Source organism: Phocoena sinus, chromosome 12 (assembly GCF_008692025.1).
Source record: "Phocoena sinus isolate mPhoSin1 chromosome 12, mPhoSin1.pri, whole genome shotgun sequence".
NCBI classification, from domain to species: Eukaryota; Metazoa; Chordata; class Mammalia; order Artiodactyla; family Phocoenidae; genus Phocoena; species Phocoena sinus.
This window is the reverse complement of record NC_045774.1, coordinates 66,840,662-66,856,126: the sequence shown is the minus strand read 5'-3', so window position 1 is coordinate 66,856,126 and position 15,465 is coordinate 66,840,662. Positions and strand designations below refer to the sequence as shown.

At 46.4% G+C, this 15,465-nt stretch overlaps 1 long non-coding RNA gene across 1 annotated transcript; it reads right to left on the bottom strand.

Annotated features, from left to right (window-relative positions):
- Window positions 1-5,032: 5,032 nt before the first annotated feature.
- Window positions 5,033-15,303, bottom strand: LOC116763243. Its single transcript, XR_004352468.1, has 3 exons — window positions 12,229-15,303; window positions 11,208-11,343; window positions 5,033-8,310 (listed from the first exon to the last, which is right to left on the bottom strand). It is a non-coding gene; the product is annotated as an uncharacterized LOC116763243 (long non-coding RNA).
- Between the last annotated feature and the right edge of the window lie 162 nt (window positions 15,304-15,465).

Here is a 15,465-nt window from a genome sequence, read left to right as displayed (position 1 = left end):
GAGCTACGGGCGGCTGCCAGCAGCCCTTGGCGTCCCCCGGCTTGTAGACACATTGCTCCAGTCTCTGCCCTCCCTCCTCTCTACCCTCCCATAGACTTCTGTCCCGTGTCTCTGTGGGTCTCAAATCGCTCTCTCTCTTCTCATGTAAGGATACCAGTCATAGGTGGATCCAGGGTGACTTTGTCTTTAGATCCTTAATTACCTTTGCAAAGATGCTATTTCTAAATAAGGGCGCATTCTGAGGTTCCAGGTGGAAATGAATTTTGGGAGGATAATGTTTATCTCACTATATTAGCACTGTGTTCATGGATAAGGAATCTTACCTCTCTAAGTGTAAGTTCCTGGGGTTATTTTAAGGACTAAATGCGATAACACACGTAAAGCTAATACATAATATCCAGGACATGGTAAGTAAGCATGCAACAATTGCTAGTTATTGATTGTGACAAAAATACGAGTATAACATAATATATTCAATCAATAACCTATTGGCTATTTAGATTTTTTCCCATTTTTTTGTTATTATAGGTAAACTCCTAATAAATATCCTTGTGACTTTATTTTTGAAAAATTTTTTACATATTCATGGTTATTTACTGAGCATAAATTAGGCGTGGTTCGCAAAATTCTAAGATTTTTGAGGTCCTGAGTCCTTTCTTGGGCTGCATGGTGCTATGACTGATCTCCACTGTCCGTTTGCGGAAATCATCTTTGGTCCAGCAGTCTGGGGACCTGTCTTAGTTTTCCCCAAATTACCATTCCTGGAAATACACACTGAAGATCTGACAATGTGGGTGCCTGTTCACCAATGATTCTCCTGATGGAAACACAGCAGGGCGTGGGAGGAGATGCACAGTGGAACGTGTGGCCCAGGGGCCACAGCTGGGCGGGGAAGGAGTGGTACCAAATCTGAAGCTCAGTCACTGGGTTCTGCAAAGCAGTTTTGAACACTCAGGTAGACAGTAAACCACAACAACCATGGCAGGAAAACAGCCCACCACAGATAAAAGCCTAAAGCTCCAGCTGACACTCTGGTGCTCACGTTTTACTAAGAAATTGCTGAGCAGTTCAAAGTCCTGGCTCAAAGCCCTCACTGCACGTCGAGGAACAAAGGGGCCTTCTTTCGGGGGTGACCCTCGGGCCCCAGGTGATTCCAGCCCCTCTCTCCACCTCCTGCTGGGCACAGAGGTGAGGCCGGAGGAGCAGGAAAAGGAAAGGCCCTACGCACTGTCCCTGCTGTAGCCAGAGTACTTTGGTTTCCAATGTGAACTGTGTTCTTTATGATGTCAGAACGCAGAGAGGGTCACACAGATGCACCAGCGAACCAGGTGAGAAATAAAGTGACTGAGGGCCATCCACTAAGGCCCTGGCATTTGACAGTCTCCTTCTGGAACAAACACACAAACCTTTAGTCAGCTTCTTTTGACCACAATTAGAACATATTGCCAGAGCAGGCGACCACAAATGGTATTTAAAACCAGCTTGACGGTTTTGGGGGGGAGCTAAGTCAGAGAAATGCTCCCCCATCACACTCACACACACACACACACACACACACACACACACCAGCCCAGCCTTACCCTACCTCCCACGAGAAACTATTTTTCTTTTGATTGACATTCTTTTTTAAAATAATGTTTGAAATAGTTCTCAAAAGTCATGAATTTGAAGCTCAGCGGGTCTACCTGAAAAACCTATATTTAGCTTTACAGTGGGCTTGTGAAAACTTGTTTTTATTTTGATTGCTGTGGGTGTGCACCCCTGGAGTTTCGTTTTGACTTTTCGGGTTAAATGAGTTTCAAAATGAAACTCATCCGATTGTCAGATTTTCCCCCTCTTTTTAATTTAAAAACTGGAGGCTCTCTTATTCCAGAGGTTCTGACTATTAGTGTTTCTCCAGAATTCCTCTCCTTTCCCTGTAGCAAGCTGACTATTGCCCCTCGCCCGCGTGTTTAACACCTCTTTCCCCCCTTCTTAATGCCTTTAAAACAAAGAGCTGAGGCCAAGGGAACGCCCTTGGTTGATGTGTCAAAAGAGCTGAGCTCATATTCTTGCTTGTGGGTGGCGAAGCAAACTTGATCAGATCTGTGCTTGTTTCCCCATTGGAGAAATGGGATGCAGATAAGATCTTCTCTCTCTTTTTTAGGGTGCTGTAACCAAAAATCCAAGTTGAACTTCACTGTCAATTAAGGAACACTATCCCTCCTAAGTAAAAGCTGTTATCATAGGGAGGGATTTTATATCAAAATGTTTTTCATAAGCATTTGGAGCCTCAGGACCTGATGTTGGAAGCTGCGAAGTGAATTCCTACGCGCCCGCCCCCACCCCCCCCCACCCAGAGGGGTACAGCCTCAGACAGGTACTCTGACTGGCGAAGAGAAGAATGAATTATTAAGCCAACCTGTGAAGAGAGAATCGACATTCTATACTTTCTCTATTATCATAATTTATTGGGATTACTTTTTTAATGTCTGTTACACTTTATACAAAACAGTTAATAAGCTACAACTCTATTCAGCTTATATTCATGTCCTATTGCTGCTGTAACACATTACCATAAACTGAGTGGCTTTAAACACAACATAAGGCTTCCCTGGTGGCGCAGTGGTTAAGAATCCACCTGCCAATGTAGGGGACACGGGTTCGAACCCTGGTCCAGGAAGATCCCACATGCCGCGGAGCAGCTAAGCCCGTGGGCCACCACTACTGAGCCTGCGCTCTAGAGCCCACAAGCCACAACTACTGAGCCCACGCTCCACAACTACTGAGCCACGCTCCACAACTACTGAAGCCCGTGCACCTAGAGCCTGTGCTCTGCAACAAGAGAAGCCACCGCAATGAGAAGCCCTCGCACTGCAACGAAGAGTAGCCCCTGCTCACCGCAACTAGAGAAAGCCTGTGCACAACAAAGACCCAACACAGCCAAAAATAAATAAATAAATAAACAAACACAACACAAACTTAATATCTTCCAGATCTGGAGGTCAGAAGTCTGAAAGCAGTTTTCCAGAGTAAAATCAGGTTGTCAGCAGGGCAGTGATCTTTCTCAAGGATCCAGGGGAGAATCTGTTTCCTGCCTTTTCCAGCTTCTTACGGCCGCCTGTATTCCTTGGCTTGTGGGCCTGCATCACTGTGACCTCTCATAAGAATCTCGGTGAGTACATTCGGCCCACCTGGATAATGCAGGATGATCTCCCCATCTCAAGATCCTTAACTTCATGATGTCTGAAAAGTCCCTTTTGCCATGTCAGGTAACAACATACTCAGGGTTCCAGGGATTAGGATGTTGGCACTTTGGTGGGCCAGGATTCAGTCTGCCACAAGGTACAAAAGCAGGGACCCAACCTCCCAGCCCTCTGTCGATCCAGTACTTAGCACACACCCACATGGCAGCAGACACTTGGTTACTACGTGTAGAATGAATGCAAGAGATTATGCCTGCTCTTGGCAGCTCTACTCATGAGATGCTTATTGAGCACCTGCTATGAGCCAGACCTAAGGGCTGCAGAGCTGTCTCGGATCACAGACAGCTGAGGAGAAGACTGAACAGGGCACAAGTGAGCCCTGGGTGTCCAGAGCCCGGGGAGCAAGGGCCCCGTAGCAAGTCCGTTTGTACCCTTGCCATTTCTTCCTTTAATTATTGGCTGCTGTCTTATCTAAGCATTCTTTGAATACATCCCCTTGGCAAATGTGATTAATTATATTCAGATTTATTTCTTTATTTCTAGTTTTTCCCCCCTGGGTCCTCTTCTGATGTGTTAAGGAGTTTCTACTGAGAATTATTAAAAGAATCAGTGATTAAGTTTCTGCAGAACCTCTCCATCCCCAGCATGTGCTCCACCCAGCGAAAGCTCAGGTGGCTCAAAGGAGGTCCAACGTGCAACTCAGAAACACAGAAGAGGTTACATGGGTTTTCCGAGCCAGCCTGAGAACCTAAGCACTGTAGCTCGTTGGTTTTATGTGTAAACGTATTTCAAATTTCAAGTAGAGCTAATATACATGTACCCTTTCAGAATACAACCCGTTAGCAAGTTATAGCCTGTCAGCTCATGCACCAGTGTCCAGAACCTGAATCCCCTTACTCAATTCAGGACAACTCAGGTGAGTTACAGAGCCCCATGTGGTTTAAGGCCCTTCTACACAAGGTCTTCTTTGGGTTTGTGCAGGCCTTCCAAGGGAGCAACCCCGTCTCCTGTCTACCCTAGATGTGACTTTTGCATCTCTCCCCTTTCCCCTTTCTCTCCCTCTAGCAGTCTGAAACGAGCTAGGGGATGAGCAGCCAGCTTGGAGGAGGTCCGCAGGAGGCTGCAGATAGAGAACTCCAGAGGCTGCGGCAGCCGTGAAGGACAGAGGTGGGATATACCAGCTGCTAGTGGCAGCCACCTCTACACATAGGTCACTCCAAAGGTCAGGCCTGTCTGATATTTGCAAACCCACATTTCCTGCCACACTCCCAAGTACACCAGGCGCCTGCAGAAATCTACACTCACCCGTTTCTGAAAGGTTGATGGGTCCTCCCAGAGTTGGAAGGGATGCCTCTGTGGTTCAAAAGGTATGAGCTAAATTGGGAACACATTTGGTTCAAGTTTAGTCTTGAAAGCTTCTCCTCTTCAACTTCTCATGTCCTATTAGCTGACTGCACTCCTGAGCACGAACGGCTCTGTGCTGCTGCCCTTTTGAGGGTGGATGTTGGAAAAAAATAAAGTGCTAATCCCACACAACTGCTTTCAATTCTGCCCACGTGGGTTTGGAGTAGGAGGGCTGTTCACTCCGAATCTTTCTACACAGCTTTCAAAACCTGCATTTTTCCATGCTAACATATCTCTGCTTGTCGGCATCTAATCGAGTTCACACACACACACACACACACACACACACACACACCCCTTGTGTTCATACACACTATTTTCTCAAAGGGAGGAATCAGCAAGTGTGAGCCGGGATGACCACTAGATGGCAGTATATGAAACACTCCTAAGGCGCTCAGGGAGCAAGGTTTGAGGACCACACAGAGCTGGGGTTCCCAGATATTAATCTGTAAAATGTTTTAATGAAGAATAAGAAAAGGGGCGCGCTCTGTAGGTTTGTCAAGTTTTTATTTTTCCGGGGAACATTATTAAGATATAAATCAACTTCCACTGCTTCCTAAGAGAAACATTTTAACCATAGAGAAATAGGAAGGGCAGAATCTCAAAATTAGGGATTGTCTTCTCAATGTAATAAATGTCGTTTTATGAAAAACTCACCACATTGTCCTTGTGTTCTCATTTTCATGCAGACCTGTAGAAGAGTCATCATGATCAAGCCTTTGGGAAATAAACCTAGAGGAAAATGTGCCATTCCAAAGTGAAATCAAGATCCTTGTATTATCTTACTTCCAAACTGATCCTAAGACTTAAGTAGGGTTTCCATCTGGAGGCACAAAGCAGAAGCAGGGATTGCCATTCGGTCAAGCTGGGTTTGATAAAAGGCACTAGGGAAGCACGTGTCTAGACAATTACATGGGATACCTGCCCCCATGTTGGCTGCATTGTTGTTGAACCACCTGCCTCATTGTCTGGACTACCTCTGTCTTTGCCTGTGTCAGGCCAGCCTCGCCTTCGGGATGGGCCCTGTGTAGCTCAACGTCGGCTGAGCCAGGCCTCTGGGGACTTCCCGCCTGTCCCAGCTGGGTGGGCATCTTTGCATCTTGTTCTACCTCGCCAAAGAATTTGCACTAGAACCCAGGGGCCCTGCGAGTCCCCTTCTGTGGCAGAGCTGGGGTGAGACACTATACATGGTTAAAGAATGTGCTCACCACTCACAGAGCGACACAAATGGTAGGCTTTCAATCAGAGAGACCCTCATGCAAATTCCATGGCTTGGGTAAATCACTTCCCCTCTCTAATCCTCAGTCTCTTCATCTGAAGGTCGAGATCATGATGACATATATCTCTGTTAGCCATTGTCAGAGTAAAGGAGGTCATCTGTAGTAAGTGTATAACACAGTGCTTTCTGTGTGCTCAATATGTGTGCTCAATATGCATTAATATTAATAATTAATTTGGGTTCAGGGTGCTCGTTTCTAGAGTTAGGCAGGCTGTGTCACACCCCAAAGATGCCCTTCTTTGCAATGAGACTGTTACACACTGCATTTTGGGAGAAATTAGCTCACCACCTCTGAGTCTCTGATTTCCTGTTAACAGCACTTACTCTGTAACTGGTCGCAGCTGAAAGTGACCGAGATGTTACATAGCCTGAGGATTTGGTTTTGAGGCACAGAGCAGGAGCCCTGGAATTTTCCTTCTAGGATCCCGGGCAGCCCTGCTTACTCAGAAGGATGGCAACTACTTAGTATTCAAATGGTGGGCAGCCCCGTTAAGCATCTCCATCATTCACTAATTCTACTTAATTCAGTAGAAGGTCCCACAGCAGGTATGTCTATGCAGATAGAGCAGCCTCTGGTGAGGTTGGAGAGCACAGAGAAAACTCCAGATAATCAGACACACTGAAACTGATACCACGACACAGGAGACACAGGAGTTGTGGGATGACTCATCCCGGCCTGGTGTAGGAAACTCCGCTTGTCACCGCCCTGGATCGTCATTGGTAAGGGGACCCTGGAAGGCTGTGCTTGCACTGCCACCTAGTGGTTACAAAAAGCAAGACCGTCTGGGAAGGATTCTGGACCCACAGACAGACCCACCTGGGCAATGATCACCGAGAACCAACATCCTCCTCACAGAAATTTTATAAGTTGAACATTTTATTCACAGATTTACAACCCAATTTCCTAATTTAATTTGATTTAATTTGATCACCCCGACCAAAGCACTGAAACGCTGTGAGATTCGAGGTAGGGGCAAAAGCACCGGCCTAGGAGTCTAAAGGCTCATTTGAGTCACTAGGTCACCGTTCAGCATTGGGGAAGTGGCTTAAATCTTCCATTTTCTCTTAGAAAAATGGAATCTAACAATACCCAGGGTTTAGGCGGCTGTGAGGTCTGAGTGTGAAGCCCCTTTGTACACCATATGGTGTTCTTCCCTTTCTAGCATCCTGCTTCTGCTTCCCTGGGATTCTGCCTCTCTGCACTCCAATGCCCACACCCCCGTTTCAGTAAAACCGATCAGCCAACCCCTCTTCTCCCCCAGGAAGTGGAGGACCCCTCTCCCTTAGTAGTGCTGAAAATAGAAAGCACAGAAAAACCAAAGAAATACAAAAAATGGGAAAGATCCAGCCCCGGATGTGCTTATGGGACAGTTAACAATGAAAAGAGTCAAGGGAGATCCCTGCCATTCACAGCCTGCATTTACCAGGAGAAAAACTTCATTCAGAGGACAACACACACCCTGAGGTGGGTTGACACCCGACAGGTCATGCTGCGTTTACACCGAGTGATGGCTCCCCAAGCAGATACAAGCAGAGGGTTCTGCTTGTTCCCCAGACTCAGCCCTGGCCCTGGGCCTGGGCCTTCCTGCCTGACCTGGGTGGAGGCCTCCTCAGAACCACTTCCTGCCCTGCTCAGCCCTTCTCTGATCTCTGAAATTCTCCAGGGATCTGAGATTCTGCACACCTGAATGGGCTCCCCTAGCTCAGCCCCCTACCCTTCATCTTCTGCGGGGCTGGCTGGGCCTCACTGTGTGTCCTGCATCCCCAGCTGACCTCTAGGGCAGAGGTCTCCACACTTGATGACGAGGCGCCCCTATCTGTAAAATCATTTTAAGCACACACCTCACTATGAATATTGATTTCAGTATATATATGCACTACCGTATTACTACATCATGTATATTATAGGACTTTCACAAAGACAGATATTTTAAAAGGATGAGAAATTTAAATATAATGTATATATCATCACGCCTATGCCCTGGAGTGGGTGCAGCCCCACGGGCTTAGGTTTTTTGAAATATATTTTTAAAATATTCCCTATGAGCACAAAACACTTGAAAAGTTTAAAAAATTAGCTACAAGCACGTTTACAGACTCAACTCTCAAGAAAGATTTTGAAACTATCACTTAAATACATATCCCAAACTTTGAAATAGAAATAAGACATATGAGGTGGACCCTCTCCTGAAGCCCCGTCATGAACGCAGAGCTGGAGGAGACCTCTGCCAGGAGGGGAGTCAGGCATGAGAAGGAGCCATGATTCTCTTCGCAAATTACACCTTCCTCATCAGGCATCTCAGAAGACCGCGGCCATGCACAGTGAGAACCTTGGACACAGAGGCCAGTAGCTTTCTTGCTTTGTGTTACAGCATCTTCTGACTCTCCTGAGAGGACTCTTGTCATGATTTGCTGAAGTAAAGAGGAGCAGCTCTCCAGCAGCTACTAGACACAAGCGCTACTGGTTAATGTACATACATTGTGCCATTTAATCCCCAAAGCCATCCTGAGAGACAGGTGCGCGCCCCGCACTGCAGAGGGAAGCTGAGCTAGGAGATGTTAGGTCATGCCCTCAAGGCCCCAGAAGTAGAGTCTGCCTGCTTCTAAAGCCCCAGACTAATCGTACAAATTCACAATAGTTAACTTTTGATAGTAATAGTAATATAAAATAAGTTGACATTTATGGAGTGCTTAATCTTTATAAAGGCTTTACTGCTGCCATTTGTTCCTCACAAAAGCATTATGAGTTGATTGTATTATTTAAAAAGGAAACAAAAGCTTAGTGGATTTAAGTAATTTGCTCAGAGTTACCAGTTCTAGAACCTTGTGGAAATGTGATGTTTGACCTCAAAGTTGGAAACTGTAACCTCTATCTCCTTGTCCAAGTCAGTCCGGCTCTGCTGACTGGGAAGTGGGAAAGCAGGACCCGAACAGCAGCAATCAGGGTTCGCTGAAGGGTTTCTCCCACAGCTGAAGATTTCCTGGACCCAGAGGGGTTACGTCAAGCAGGATTAGTTTGTCAGGTTGGCCGAAGGCCGGACAGAGCTGGGAATCCGGGCTCAGAGCCTAGGCGAACCTCTGTTTTCTTGCTGTGAAATGGAGGGGCTGGACAAAACACTCCCCAAGATCTCCTGACCTCTGACTTCTATGCTTCTATGATGGAATATGGATTTTTTTTTTTTGCGGTATGCGGGTCTCTCACTGTTGTGGCCTCTCCCGCTGCAGAGCACAGGCTCCGGACGCGCAGGCTCAGCGGCCATGGCTCACAGGCCCAGCCACTCCGCGGCATGTGGGATCTTCCCGGACCGGGGCACGAACCCGTGTCCCCTGCATCGGCAAGCGGACTCTCAACCACTGCGCCACCAGGGAAGCCCAAATATGGACATTTTTGTGTGGGGAAGGGAAAGGTTTGAGAACAAAGATATTCCCTCCATTTAACAGGGATCCACCTGGCCTCCAGCCTGGAGGACGCCCACCTCCCCCCCGACCCCAACTGTGTTCTCCAACTTCTAAGCACAGGCTGTTTGTTTTTTTAATTGAACTATCATGTAAAACATCAATCATTTAATTCCTGAATTTCAGGGAAATATCCTTTGTTTCTGGAGACTCCTTGGTTTCAGCATGTGGGGTTGTTCCCTTGAATCACCTTCCTTAAGAATATCAAGCAGGCTTCCCTGGTGGCACAGTGGTTGAGAGTCCGCCTGCTGATGCAGGGGACACGGGTTCGTGCCCTGGTCCAGGAAGATCCCACATGCCGCGGAGCGGCTGGGCCCGTGAGCCCTGGCCACTGAGCCTGCGCGTCCGGAGCCTGTGCTCTGCAGCGGGAGAGGCCACAACAGTGAGAAGCCTGCGTACCGCGAAAAAAAAAAAAAAGCAAAGATTTATTTTGTGTCTAATCTCCGGGAGCTTGTAGTTTTCCATGCAGCTGGATATAAGGGTCATTACTAGGTCTACATCCACTCCCCCATCTTTCCCACTATCTATTATCATATGAGCTAGAGATTCTCACCTTTAGATTTTGTTTTATATAGAGCTCTAGTGATGAAGGAGGCTGAAGAGGTCATTGACTTTCTTTGTCCAACACTGCGGCCACTAGCCACATGTGGCTATCTAAATTGAAACTAATTAAAGTTAAATAAGAAATTTTAAAAGATGGTTTCTCACTGGCACTAGCCATATTTCAAGGGCTTAATGGCCACTTGTGGCTAGTGGCTACCATATTTAAAGCACAGAAGTAGAACATTTCCATTATCACCGAATTTCTATCAGATAGTGCTGGTAGACAAAAGCACTGATTTTAAAAACAGAGGAGAGATTAAATGCTTCACTGAAGGGCCTTGGCAGAACTATGAATGAAACCCATTTTTCCATACTTGAAAGCTATTCTTCTCTTCACTACACTGGAGGAGGTGTCATTTAAACTACCCAGGGAAGGAGTTTCTCAGTGGCATGTTAATACACATCATCACAAGTTAACAGATAGGACCATCTAGTCCTCCCTGGAAGAAGCCAGGTCAGGCAGTGCAGAGAGCCAGGAAGAATGAATCACAGGAGATGAGGGTCCATCATGACTCAGGGCATGGGTCAGGCAAAGCCAGAGGCAGGGTGTGTCTCATCACATCTGTATTTCCCCGCCTGGGCCAGAGTTGGGACTCCATTGTACCAAAGGAAACAAGAGGAGCCAGGGGTGGCATGAGTGGTTGGGTATCAAGCAAAAGGACAGTTAGGGAAGACTGGAGAACTCTAACCAAGATCTTCAATAAGAAGAGAGTGTCGCTATGCCAGCTTTTCACTCTGTCTTGTCTTGGCCCTCCAGATTTATGCTCTGCTTGCTGGGATGTACAACACCATTCCGGAGTTGTTAAACTTTGCCTTAGTTCATACCCTAGGAAACTTGGTAATGAATTTCAACCCATTGTGAAAACATAGACAAGGTATAGGTTAAAAGTTTAGTTTTGTTTTCAGTAGCTGTAGAGCTGAGCCATAGAAGGAGTGCAGGATGGGAATTCAGAAGACCTGGGTCTGTTCTCCAGTACTCTTTGATCCTGGGTACCTCACTTAACCTCAGTACCCTCATCTGTGAAATGGGACAACAGTAAGGATTCCTTGTCAGGATTGTTGAGGAGATCTAGTGAGGTAATATTCAAGACAATTCTGTGCAAAGCAGAGGGCTCTGAACAACTGTGGATTAGTTATTATCTTTATTATTGTTCCCTCATTTGGCACCTCTTTCACGCAATTATGGCGCTCAATTCTAGGTGGCCACATTACCTTAGGTTTACCAGATGTATGTGTTTTTCCCCCAAGATGTACTGTGCTTAAACAATTGATGAACCTACCTAATATCCTTATTTGAAGATGAGGTAGTCAGCCTATGTGGTTTTGTGAGCCAGCAAAGAATAGTTTAATGGTTCAATCAGCTCCTTGAGGAGATACATGGTGCTTGAGATACGCCAAATAAGCAGCATGCAACCTCTGTGGGGAGAAGAGAAGTCAGCCTACTTCGTGTGAAGACACAGCTTCCTGCAGAGCCAGATGTAGTTCGCATTTTCCTCTTGCTTTTTCCCAATAGCAGTGCTCAGGGGGGATAAACTTTACTTAACCTAATTAATTTTAATCACAGCTTTCAAATCTCATACTGTGAAAAGAATTACAAATTGGAATACATTAATAGAAGCCATAGTTTATGCTGTAAGCTAATCATGAAATGTGCATTTACATTTTCTGCATGAGTTTGCAATTACCATTAAAATAAAATTCCGTTATGTCCTTTTAAATTACCAAAATGTGAAGAACAGATTGAGTCAGGCCCATTTTTGTGCTAAATTACTAGAATAATGTCTAAATTTCCAAGAATTAGACAGCTTCCTCCATTTGAGTTGCAGCGAGGAATGATTTCCAGTCATCTGCTCCAAGCTATTTCCATTTTTAAATAATAATCTTTTAAACTAATTGTGCAGAAGTCTCACCTGCTTTAACAAGCAGTCCTTTGAGTTTAGTACAGAAGAAAAATTACATATATATATATGTGTGTGTGTGTATATAGCTGTATATATACACGTATATATGTCTGTATACATACATACATATGTCTGTATACATATTAGGTGTATTTAGATCTATACATAAGATCTATCTGTAAGTTTGTTTTTAGGTTCCATGTAGACTTTTATGGATATATGTGTGTTAGTAAATGCTATCTTGCTCCTCAAAGGATCGAGGCAGTTTAGAGGAAACAGAGAGGATATTAGAACAATAATAACATTAATAAAGAATTCATTCCCAAATTAGAGTAGAATGGCAAGACATCGTCAGGGTAATATCACGGGTTCTCTGTGTGTAGGGCTCGGCAGTCTTTACCTCCTTCTACTCACTGCATCTCCTTTGGTCCTGAGGCAGGTAGCACAGGTGCAGTTGTCTCCATTTCGAGGGCAAAGAGAAAGAGAGAGTGTCAATGAGGAGGACAGTGGGTCCTTCAGCTCCAGTCTGAGGCTCTTTCTATAGGAAGGCTCCTGGCATTTAGAAATACAATTTTTGAACTGTGATAGTCCAACGAGGAGGAAGCAGTGGGCATAAGCAGTGACCACGTGCAAACTGCATCCTGATATCTGAATATTAGTGACTACAAAACGTTGGGGGATGAATGCCCCTCCCTCATACGGCATGAAGTTTCAGCTGGTTTGTTTAGTTACCTGGCTGGACTCCTTTAGACTTTGGTTTGCTGGGAATATTTCGTATCTAATTATGCCTAAGAATGTTCCTAGTATATCACTGGCTGGCTCTGCAGCAATGCACAGAAACAGCGCCCCATAACAGCAATAATAATAGTAACAGCAGCTCCCATTACTGATCGCTATGTTCAGGACAATTTTTCGGATGACAGTCCTTCCCATTTAGTGCTCTGTCTTCCTTCTTCTCAGGTACATATTCCATTTCTGCCAAGATTTCTATCCAAGACGGCTTTAAGATGCCCACTAACCAGCTTGTCTACCTCTGCACATACCAAGACCACGAGGGCCGTGTTGGACCCCTGGCTGGCCTACGTGGAGGCGGATCTCCTTCAGGATCAGGAGGGCTGGGCCTCTGTCCAAGGGTGGTCCAGCTCCAGATACCAGGTCTTCTTCAGATGCCGACTTCTCCTGACCTGCTTCCTCCTGGCCTGACACTCATGGCTGACATCACTTGCCTTTGGATTCAGACATCGAAAGACCCTAGCCTAGGGCCCCTTAGGCCCAGGCACAGGGCCTGGATCTCGTCCATCGTTAAAGCAGGCAGTGTGTGGTCCCTGGAAGACCTGGGCTCTCAGATCCTGCAGAGCTGGGTGTGAGCTGTGGCTCCACTGTGTGCCTGCTGGGGGGTCGGGTGATTCACTGAACTGCTCCGCGCTTCAAGTGCCTCATCTGTGAGCAGGGATTTACGGCCTGCTTCGCAAGGGCTTTGGGTGAAGATGAATGTGACATCTGTGTAAAGCATGAAGACAGTCCCTGGCACATGGTCAGTGTTCATTGCCCTGACACTGAGGCTCTGCCTGGGCCCTCGTCTGAGCTCCTGCTTCCTTTCCTTGTGGCCCTAGTGTCTCACTTAATTCCTGTCACAGGAGCACTCTGGGCCTATTTTCTGAGCAAGTGCCAGCCCCATCCCACCATTTCTGCCTCCTTCCTCCCCGCTTCCGCTCTTCAATTCTAGGTCTGTGGTCTCTCAGATCAGAGGGCCTGAACTCCTGCTGGATGGGGCCCTGTGCCCGGTTGCAGGGAGGATCTGAACACGGTCCTCTGGTGGTCTCTGCGCCGAGCTGAGGGCAGTGAATCCCCTGTGGCATGTCTGGATTGGTGGGCCATCGGGCAACAAGTGCATTTGATCTTGCTACTCAAAGTGTGCTCCGTGGGCCAGCAGCACTCACATCACCTGGGAGCTGGATGGAAATGCAGAATCCAGGCCACTGAGTCAGAAACTGCATCTTGACAAGAACTCCAGTGATTCACGTGGACATCAGGGCTTGAGCAGCCCTGGATCGTGCCTCCGCGTCACCTCTACAGGAGAACTCGGGTCCTTCTTTCCAGGGTCAGCGCTGGTGTCTACAGAGCCTCCAAAAGGTGTGTGTTCAAAACATGCATTTAAGTCAAATTTAATTTAATATTCCATGTAGGAGTGTTTTATTCTTCTTTCTAGGTTGTCTAAAGCAAATTTTTGAATCTCTTTCCTGGAGACCCACAGCAAATATAGGCTGTTGCCAGCTTGTTTAAGGTTAACTTGCCCATCCCCCGCCATGCAGTAGAGTCTCCTGATGATACCTACTCCAGCCCTTTCCTATTCTGGAAACACAATCACACACACACAAACACAGGGATGCACACATACATGGATGCATACATATACACATAGAGGGACATGCATCAGATACGTACGTGCACATACACCAGAGGCCACGCCATTTCCCACCCCTGGACCTGTTGTCTCTTCTGCCTGGGATGTCCTTCATGCCCTCTTTTGATTAAGTTTTAGTCACTTTAAGTTTCATTTAAAGTGTCAGCTCAGCCAGGGCCACCACTTTGCTCCCACAAGACCCTACAGAAGATGGCTGTGTGGTGGTGTTTCTACTGTCATCCCATTGCATTACAATGTTTTGTTTGTGGCTTGATCAGGTCCTGGAAACACTGAACCCAGCGAGGGCAAGGGCTGAGTTGTATTTATTCATCTTTGTAACTGCAACACTCAGCACAATGTCAGGCACGTTGCAGATGCCCCGAGAATGCTTACTGAATAAATGAAGTGGAAAAAAGCTGAGCTTGTTCTGGTGGCTTGGTGTTTTCTCCTTTGAAGTTTAATCAGAATGAAATAAAATTACTGCGGACTCCAAGCGTTTGGGGAAAGTTCTGTAAAACCTTGCAACCCAAGTGGAACAAACAGATCAAAGGGAAATTAGATGGCAATTTGTTTAAAAAAATTTCTGCGGCGCCATTTTAATTAGAGAACATTCTTCTCATTAAAATTAGGAACTCCCAGGGAAATACTTGGGATGTCCCTCCTCACGTTTTTCACCAGCTATTACAGGACCCACTGAGCAGCTTTGTGAGGGAAAGCTCCGAGGATGCAGCAATAAGACACTCAGCACTTACACAGCTCTCTACACTTTCCACAATTAAGCCTTTCACCCCTGCTTGGCTCTGTGGAGGAGAAGGCCAGCGTTGTGGACTGGATTTGATGGCTGAAGAGGCTCTGAGCATAAATGACGTGCTCAAGGCCACACAACTGGACCATCACAAGCAGAGCCCAGAGTTTTGCATCCTCTTCCCATGTCAAGCAGTTTTTTCCCCCAGCCTCAGAGTATAATCCCTTTTGACAAATAATGTACATCAAACCCAAAGGCTCTTCATAAGGAGACTGGATCAGTGTTTCTCAGAATTAGGGATGTCACAGATCAGTCAGATGATTGAAACTAAGTTTAGATTTGCCAACTTTTTTTTTTTTTTTTTTTTTGCGGTACGCGGGCCTCTCACTGTTGTGGCCTCTCCCGTTGTGGAGCCCAGGCTCCAGACGCACAGGCTCAGCGGCCATGGCTCACGGGCCCAGCCGCTCTGCGGCATGTGGGATCTTCCC